The 10,439-nt window shown below is 34.7% G+C and overlaps 1 pseudogene; it reads right to left on the bottom strand.

Annotated features, from left to right (window-relative positions):
- Window positions 1-3,333: 3,333 nt before the first annotated feature.
- LOC105034050 (serine carboxypeptidase-like 34) lies at window positions 3,334-8,511 on the bottom strand (annotated as a pseudogene).
- Window positions 8,512-10,439: the final 1,928 nt, after the last annotated feature.

Below are 10,439 nucleotides of genomic sequence, written 5' to 3'. Positions count from 1 at the left end.
TTGTGAAAATAAATTTTCAAATAGGAAACTGATTAATTAATACAGTATCAAGCTAACACTTGTGCATGTTTTGCATGACAAATAAGATACCATGAGAATAGAGATAAAAGTGAAAATAAATGATATTCTTAGTTGAAATAATTCTTTTTTTATACCATAGTTCAAAATGCAAATGTTGTTTCATATTTTTAACAATTGTCTAAGATTTATAGCTATAAAATTTGCATTATATATATCAAAATCAAGGATCTATACTTATGCATATACATAATGGGATTTTCTCTATTTTCCTTCAATGGAGATTAGTAATAGAGAATCACCAACTAGACCTTTTTAGGTTGCAAACTTAAGAAACAACAAAAAAATAAATCAAAAATTTTCTACCATGCGGGGGGTTCAAACTAGTAGGTTATATCTAATTTTACTTGTTTATAAGCATAATATGACTTATTTTATTTAAAAATTTATTTAGTTCAAAATAGAGTGAGGATCGAATCATAATTTATACATCATTCTTCCACAATGACTTGACAAATCGTTTTATAGTCATCTCTACTTCAATTCGGAGGATTATGCATATTAATTAGGAATTTTGATATATTAATTCCTCTTTCCAACTCAATACCAAAACAATCCTCATCATTCAATTACATGCTCTTTAATCTATTTTTCTTCAATGATAATTATAAGCTTAAAATTTTATTGTTATAATATAAATTTCTTAAAAATAATGAAAGATAAAGAGAGGGCATTCGTAGAAAAGGTTTTGTTGTAATACGAAAAAATAAAATTATAATCAATGCTAAATATAAAAAGATGAGAAAAGTTGGGAGAAAATAAACTATAAAAATAAAATTTAAGTATTATATTGTAAAATAAGGTTTATTTAAATAAATACTATAAAAATATTCATCTATCAACATGTAAAAGTTTTGATCACTAAACAAAGTTTAAAAAAAAGAGAACTATATGATGGTTTTGGCTCATTTCCTCTCAATAGAAAAAGTACATGAAGGCATTGAATAAATAAGTCAAATACCACTTACGTGAGAAAAAAAAGTCAATCTATATAATACATTAAAAGGGAAGTCAGTAGCCTCCCAATGCGCCATGAGTCGCACTCAGGACTCTTCCCTGTAGGTATTTTTTTCATAAGAACCTTTCTGAGCCTCTGGACTTTTTTGCTTCAAACCTTCTCGAGCCTCGCAGATGCCCACCTCCTTCCTGCTCTCTGTGCCGCTAGTACTCGCCGGTCTTTGCTATTGCCTTCCTCCTCATCATCACTAGTGTCGGCCCTCCCTTCTGATCTCCTTCAAGTATGTTTTTTCTCACAAATCTTTGAAAAAGAGAAAGAAATGAAAAGACAATAAGGGGAAAGAAAAAAAATTTGAACAATCTATGCGGTAAAATATCTTTCCTTTTAATTTTTCTACCTTTCCTTTGTTTTCATTGATTTTTCCTATGTTTTCCTTTAATTTTTCCTCTATCTTTTTCGTTCTCAAGAGTCTCAATCAGGTAGGAGGCTCTGGGCTCTTCACCCTACTCTCCTCGATGCATGCCACCTCTCGTCGGTCTCCACTATTACCCTCCTCATCGTCACCGGCGTCAGCCCTCTCTTTCGATCTCCCTCAGGTGCTTTTCTTCCCACAAATCTTTAGAAAAAAGAAAGAAATGAAAAGAAAAAGAACGAAAGACAAAAGAAATGAAGGAAAAAAAAAATTGAACAATCTATGCGGAAAAACATCTACCCTTTTAATTTTTCCACCTTTCCTTTGCTTTAGTTGATTTTCTATGATTTTCCTCTATTTTTTCCATTCTCAGGAGTCTCAATCAGATGGGAGTCTCCGAACTCTTCACCCTGCTCTCCTTAATGCCACCTCCTGTCAATCTCTGCCTTCGCCTTCTTCTCCATCATCACCGATGTCGGCCCTCCCTTTCGATCTCCCTCAGATGCTTTTCTTTCCATATATCTCTAAAAAAGAGAGAGAAATGACAAGGGAAAGAAGGAAAAAGAAAAAATATTGAATAATCTATACTGGAAAAGGTCTTCCCTTTTAATTTTTCCACCTTTTCTTTATTTTTATTAATTTTTTTTATATTTTTTTTCTAATTTATTTTTATTTTTTATATTCTCAGAAGTCTCAATCAATGCCACCTCCCATCGGTTTCCATCGTCACATTCCTCCCTATCATCACCGGCATCGGTTCTTCCTTTCAATTTCTTTCAGAAGATCAAGATAATTTTTTTAAAAAATATATATTTCAAAAAAATATTAATTTATTATTATTATTATTATATTTTTAATTTTTTTTATTATCATTTAAGTACAGTCTGCTGCATAGCGCAAGTTATTTGCTAGTATTATACTAGAAGTTGATATATAAGAAAAAAGAAAAATAAAAAATAATTAAAAAAGTTTTACCGTGCTACATAACCAAATGAACAAATTAATTTAATATATTTAATACAACTAAAAATAATATAAGAAATTATATTAAACTATAATATCCAAAAATAGCTCCAAATGTGACCCCTATCTAACTCAACTTGGACCTCACTTCCAGAGCATAACCTGTGAATTAGAGGTAAATCTATATTAAGATCCAATCTCGAGTTGGTTCTAGTCTAATTGGAATTAAATGAACCAAATTTCATAAGACAAAAATAAATTAAAAAGTTTCGGTCCATCTTGATCATTGTCTAGATCAAACTTAAAAATAGAGTGAAAAACAAAGTAATTTGAGCGAATATTTTAGGTATATAGATTTCCTTCGGAACATAAGTCTCATTTGAGCGAATATAGACTTCCTTCGACCAAATTTATTGTTGATTTTAAAATTTTGAACTATGATTATGTTCCAGTTTATATAACTAAATTAATTCATATTACTTGAGCCTAAAAGCTTGGGCAACCTAATCTGGCCAGGCCAACTTTATGTTCAAAGTGAAAAATTGATCAAACCAAATTCGAATTTAAGCTTAATATTTTGGACTAAAAAAAGAAATCAAAGCATATAATAAACAAAATGACCAAGAAGAAGTTCCAAGTCTAATTGTGATCCTACTTGACTTCAACCCAACTTTCAGAGCTTAAATTGGGTGAGATATGGATCTTATCTAATTGGACTCAAACCAATTAGTTTTAGAAAGGCCGAATTTTGTCCAATGAAAATTAGCTAAAGCATCCAAGTTTGGGTGGGTCACAGTATAGATGAAACCTAGAAGTGGATCAAAAATAATCTGAATCTTCCAAATAATGGATCAAATAAAGCCTTAAGCTTAGACATTTTATGAAATATAGTTTGTTTTTGCAATTTAAACATCACTTGAGGTAATATAATGCAATCAACCTAATTCCCAAAAATGGCATACATCTTTCCTTGAATCCAAGGTGAAAAAGAATTGTTCCATTTTTACAACCAATACACTGTAACATGAAGCAAATTTTTTTCAATTCTATTGTTTAGAAAGGCATGGAAGGTAGCTTTTCATTGTCTAGAAAGTGTTTGAAGAGTTGTAAAGACTGTTCAGGCGCGGTTGTTGGCACTTGGTGTCCCGCACCCCTAACTGTAATAAAGGTCAATCCTTCGTAGGTAGTAGTCCATCCACCAACCTACAAAAGGAATGAATATGTTACTTGAGAAGAAATCACTTAACATAATAATGAGAATATTAGTTAACTACCTGCTTATGGTTGTACCAAGGTGACCAATCCTCTATTATTTTCAATCCCAGCTTGTTTAACGTGTATCTTGTTGAGGTTACAGGAATCCTACCATCCGTATCACCACTATTCAAATAGAAGGTTTGTTAGGTAATTATATTGAAGTAATGAAAATTTCATCAAAATTCGGATGATTTCTGGATAGTTAAGTGCATGTAATAAAATTGTATATTTTAATGATTTTAGAAATCAAGAGCATGAAATAGAATGATTTGCAAAGTCCATGTTAGCAATTGATATTCAATGGTAAAGGTGATTGAAAAATAACTTGCCTGATGAAAGCTAAGTGAGAATATTTATAAACCTGGACAAGTGAGGTTTGATTTATGGCGCCTAAGCCAAGTGTTTGATTTTTCTCGAAAAACAGGATATAGCAAGAATTAGGATTTACATTTCCTTACATTTACTTTTGATGAACTAGCTGCTGAGTTTTATCAGGAATAATTAATGGTGTAAGCTTATTGTGGAAAGCTTGGACAAGAGAATTGTAATGAATATGTTGTCCAAAGGATTAGAATTTACTTGAATTGAGCTTTGTGATATGAACCAAAATGCCTGACTATGATATGATTTTTCTTTTTTGCCTTGTAAGATGTGGATCATTTAAGTTTTTTCTTTTATAACATCTTTAATCAATTTTATTGTTGCAGAAATGCCCTTTTGAAACCATACATAGTCCCCCAAGTACTTCACTTTTGCATTAATAAATCAATCATGAGTTATTTTGAGGTCCTGTTCTAGTGCTTCTTTTTATGCAGTTTTGATTTCATGCAACCTTAGAATATTGAATCAATAGCCAAGAGAAGAATATGCTAGTGACTTTATGTTACAGTTGAGCAATTGTCATGAGTTGTCAACGTTGACTGTGAAGAATCATCCTCTGGAGTGAAAGTTCAAGGTTGTTGTTGACTCTCTTAATGCAATCCTCTAGTTGTCCTTGAGGCTATGTTTCTTGTACACTCGAGTCCAATTTGGACTTAAAGAATAGGGCCAATTATAAGTGCAAAGAGTAAAAATTAAGTTTAGGTTTAGGGTTTGGGTCCTGGGCTATTAAAAGTAGCCTGATTTATTTAGATCAATATCTGGATTTGGATCTAGGGTTGGCAAAATATGATCCGATCTGTTAATCCGATCCGTGTTCGATCCGCCATAAACAGATTTAGATTTAGGCTAAATGAATTTGGATCATAAATGGATCGATCCATTTAACCTGTTTAATAATTGGGTCGGATTTGAATTTTAGATACCTGATCCGTTTAATCCATTTAATCTGTTTAATATTCAGGTCGGGTTGAGTCTGATAACCCATTTAACCTGTTTAACCTATTTCTGACCCATTTAACCCGACCTGTTTAACCCATTTAAGACCTGTTTAACCTGTTTAAAACCTATTTAATATATTTCTAACCCATTTAATCTGATCTGTTTAACCTGTTTAACCTAATTTGATCTATTTAATAAATAGGTTAAATGGATCGGGTCGGATTACCGATTTAATAAACAGGTCGGGTTTAGGTTTGAATTTTTGACCCGTTTAATAAACAGATCGGATTTGGATTGATGATTTTCTGATCTGACCTGTATTGACTTGATCCGTTTATGATCCGACCCGATCCGATTACCAACCCTATTTAGACCCAACTCATACCTGATCCATACTGAACTCATAAATTTGATGAGTCTTACAATTAGACCTAATTAGACCTGAACCCGCACATATGTTAGATGGATAGGATTTGGGTTTCGAAATTTAGATCTACTGCCCCTAATGGTTCTGGGTCCAACCTAGGTGTTACCTAAATCTAGGCTGGCTCAATGACAGCCAGTCATCGTTATCTTTATTTTAATACTTAATTTAGGGTTCCCACCCTTCCCATCAAGTCAATAGGACTAGAATATATAAGAAGCGTAGAAGTAGAATTAATTAAGTACAAATTAATCAAAACCAGCTCAGACAATATAGACAGATACAGACATTGGTAAGATGATGGATTTGGATTTGTTGAGGACAATCAAGCAAAAGAACATATAGCTTAGGAAACTTGTGCAAAGTCGTAGCGAAGGCTTGTGAATTTTCATCTGCACATATTTATGTGCATGCATGAGAATGTGTTGCATAAGGATGGGGATCTTGATGACTAATCACATATCTAACTCTAATGATTTAGATATTGTTTAACATAGTATCACAATGCTAACTCTAATAATTAGGATTTGGTTGTTGGTTAAGGTATAAATGTGTGGGATACAGCAGAAGGAATGGCTAAATATCATATTAAACTGCAATTTCAGGTCACAATGCTAACTCTAATAATTACGATTTGGTTGTTGGTTATGGTATAAATGTGTGGGATACAGCAGAATGAATGGCTAAATATCATATTAAATTGCAATTTCAGAGCAATTGATTAACCCCCCTCCCCAAAATCACTGATCATTCTATGATGTCTTTCCCATGTCTGATTTGCTCTAGTGTTTCTTTCCAAGATAATCATACTAAACAAGATGCTAAGATGTAATTTAAACAACCTGAAGTAAATTACTTAGTGGACATGGATTATTTGTGTTAAATGTTTAATATCTCACCTGAACACCCATATGCGAACTCCATCATCAACAAGTTTTTGGATGGTTGGAAGGATTGATCTTTCATAATCCTTCCATGCCCTATTGACAGAGCGGCTGAGGTAGACAAATGGAAACAAGAAAGAAAGGATGGTTATACATAGGGATGAGGAGCTATATATCATGTTCAAGAACTAATAGATCATTAAATATGACATAGTTTATGCGTATTTGGTATTCATAGTTACCTGCAGAGAGACCATGGACGTGTCAATTTTGTGACATTGGCATGCAAAGCTTCTTGAACATCTTGACGGTTGAAGTATTCTGTTGCATAGGTTTCTAAACAAGGATCATAACCAGCTGGTATCTTCAGCAACAAGTCCTCCTACCGTTCGAAAAAAGAGAGGAAAAAAAGGTAGGAGCTAGCAGTTAGTTTGGAAGGAAAAGTATTAATTGCATTTTAATGAGGAACTTGAAGGCAATCTTTATTTGGAGAATAAGGATCCCCATGTTATGTTGAACTGAGAAAAGCAACATGAAAACTTCTGAGCAAGTTTGGGGAAAATCTTACAAAGTTTGAGATAGAGGTGGGGTTTTCTTCACTCTGAGCCATCATCATTGAAGTTGTAAAGTTCGGGTATCCACTTTCACAGAGTGGTGTGTATAAGCTATACATGTCAATGATGTCATAGACTGCATAGTATTGTAAGAAGGCATTATTGCATTCTTGAGAGAATGTGGCAGCACTAAAATTGCAACTTTTTATGATGTTTCGGTAAACTTCATCGGAGATGACTGCATGACCCCATGCATAATCTACCATTCCCTTGAGATCCGTCTCGAAATCTAGAAGGGCATTCCCAATCTGCAATTTCACTGGTCATGGCTATGGACTTGAATGTAATCTACTATAATATTAGCAATCAACTATTTGGAATATTGTATCGTAAATTTAAGAATATGAGCTTGCAAAATGGCAAAATCTTGTGCATACCATGAACCCCTTGAGATTTATATAATCCTCTGCTGTGGTTTCTTTGTTCTTGTCGAATATCACTTTTGCAAGTTGGGGTACATAATGCCCTTTTAGAAGAAAAGTATATAAAGAAGAAATTAAGAAAAAGATAATTAAAGAGTATAAGATAAAACAAAACGTTTTTCTTTATTCATTACCTGCATAACTCTCTCCAGCTATGTAGAACTCATTCAGTTTGTATTGTGGAAACCTTTGAAACCAATTTACCAGGAACGTGTAGGCGCTAAGTGCTAGAAAGAAGACCAAAATAATATTTTTAGTTCACGTACATATCGCGTGCATGGAATTAATTAAATGGATGAAGGCACAAAATTTGATTAAGGCTGAAGGGGAGTTTCCCAATACCTACCGGTGGCATTATCGCCTTGGACATCAAGATCCGAGGTCGTGTTGGAATATGAGAACCCAACTCCTGCTGGAGTCTCCAAGAATAACAAATTGGCAGCTGCATGACCATCAAAAAAATATTAGCTATTCATTGCAAATGGAGGTTGGTGTACACCTTTAAGCATAGTCCTTATATATATATATATATAGAACCTCTAGAAGAGATGTCCAACATGTGATATTTAAATAATGCGGAACTATTCTTTTGTGCGAAGTATATGAGAAATTTGGGGATCTTGCCTTTGTTCCAAGCATGCTTGTTGAGTTCCAGCTGAGGTACATCTTTTCTCACAAGAAATGGCCCAAGTTCCTGTGCTTCTCCAAAACCTACTGAAGAGCAACCAGGCCCTGCAACACCCAAAGTTTAACCATTACAACAACACCATAAGCTTCAAGTGCCTAATGGTCAAGAAAAGTGCTTGCTAATCCTGCCATACCTCCATTGAGCCATAGGAGGAGTGGTTTCTTGGCTGGCTTGTGAGTGGCCTCGATGAACCAATAGAAGAGAGCCTTTCCATGGCTCCATCGACAGTGATATACCCAGCATAATGTCGAAATTTAACTGGAGGCTGGCCAGGAAGATGGACGACGCGGTCCAGCTCTTGAAGTGCCGCGGTCTTCGGATCGAGCCCTCTCGAGTAGGAGGAAGCAGAAGCTAAAGCAAGCGAGACAAGTATGAGAAACCAAAGGAACAGGCAGAGAGCAAGAGCTTTAGGCTCCATCGAGGTGTATAGATTGATAGATGGGCATGCAGTTTCTTTTGATCTTATAGTTGGAGGTTTTGGATGGGTGACAAGCACATGAAGTCCCGGGTAGGTTATAAGAATTTCCGGAAGAAGGAGACTTTTATGCTTAATTAGCAATTCTGTGTCAACAATATAAAAGTGATTGCGTACAAATGACAAAGTATATAGATGTGGCTTTGAGTCTTGGGACATTATGGAGACATTGGCTTATTCCAGAAGAAATTAACCCAAAAGCCATATACTTTAAGATAGGATATATAGTGCCTGTAGTGAAGGTCACTGGAGACCTTGCTGGCCTGCCTCAAAGCTTCCGTTTTGACCGCCAAGAACAACGGCCAAAGCAAGAGCTTCAGAATCTTGTTGAGCCCGCGACGGCTTAATATATGTATATATATGACAAAGGAGAGGCTTCGCAAGACTTTGACCACGCTATATGCGCGTTTGGGTTGGCAGGTTGGCTGTGCAGTCGTGGATTCATTGCCTAAAGGGTCAAAGCTAGGAAAATGCTCTGGGGCGCCTTTTAGTGTACGTGAGAAGTTTCTTGGGCCCATATTATTTGACTTGGCTACTAAGTCTTCCATCACCTCCTCTATCCATGTGGTCGCAGATTTCAGGACCTCCTATCACTACTCTTCTTCAGTTAGCATTTAGAAATTTTGGTACGAGCGTTTTACCTGAATTAGCTTTGAAGCAACATTTTATAACATGAGAACTTAGTTTACCTCAGCTGAGCTTAGAGCTGAAAATGGGCTGGTTGGGATGAGACATGCCCTGCCGCGAACCTGGCTTGAGATTTTTTTTTTTTCCTGGCTTAGGCTCGAAAAGTTTTGGATAATCTAGGCCCAATTCCAACCCGAGCCTAACCCGAACTTGATTAGGCTTATCCGAATTACCTGTTTGGGCCAAAAATAGACATAGCCCAAACTCGATTGAAGTTTGACGTTTCATATTGTTGCTTCACAAATAAATAGGCTAGTCAAAAACTAGGCTCTCTCCCAAAACACAAGTAAAAGATACGTAATATATTATTCTCAACTAAATCATTCTAATTTATTCTTTACTTCTTCATCATTCTCTCCAGTAACAACATACAAAAATAAATAGGTTTGAGTTTGAATTTGGACTCCATTTAGGGCTAATGACAAATCCAAGCTTGGACCGAAAACCAAATGGGCTCTCTATTTAATTCCAACTATGGCTTGAACACTTTCGAACTAGCCTATAGTTTAACCTCAAGTCAGCTCGACTTAAAATCGGCCCAATGAGCCTCAGACTGGCTCGAGCCCATTTTTAGTCCTAATTGAGATAATAAGTTAGAATTTTGTGCGATGAGTCGAGATAATCCAAGATCTTGGTTGATATTATTAGAATTGAAATTTTTGATATATTGATATGTTTAGAAGCTAAAGATGAAATTATAATTTTAAAACCTACATTGCAAAGCATTAGTTTGAGTAGTTGATCATTGCAATACTTATTTAGAAATATAGAAAAGTGATTAGAAAATTTCAACACATGTATTTATATCATATCCTGGGATATGTCACTTTTCATAGATCAAGAAAATTGTGGCTCAAGGATGACTATCCAAGATGGAAGGTGAATTGGGTATTTAAAAATTTAAGAGATACTTATGTAAATAAGTACTTAATGAGATAAGTAAACTATATACAATAAGAACAATAAGTAAACGAGCACACAATTTCAAACTCAAAGTTTTATAGTGGTTCGATACAAAACTCAACACTTACGTCCACTCTCTAAGTAAACCACTTGAAAATTCAATTATAATTCACTATAAGAATTACAATCCGATTGTTTTCTTTGGACTCACAATCTAATTCAGTTAGTTTTATCCTAAGCTCACCAATCACAATTGTATAATGATTATTTTACACGGGCTAACAATCAATCCCAATTGATTTTACATTTGGCTTACCAATCAAACTACATACAATGTCCAACTCTAGGCTTGGA

Source organism: Elaeis guineensis, chromosome 11, assembly GCF_000442705.2.
Source record: "Elaeis guineensis isolate ETL-2024a chromosome 11, EG11, whole genome shotgun sequence".
In the NCBI taxonomy this organism is placed as follows: domain Eukaryota; kingdom Viridiplantae; phylum Streptophyta; class Magnoliopsida; order Arecales; family Arecaceae; genus Elaeis; species Elaeis guineensis.
The sequence above is the reverse complement of the archived record's forward strand: the minus strand, read 5'-3'. Positions and strand labels throughout refer to the sequence as shown.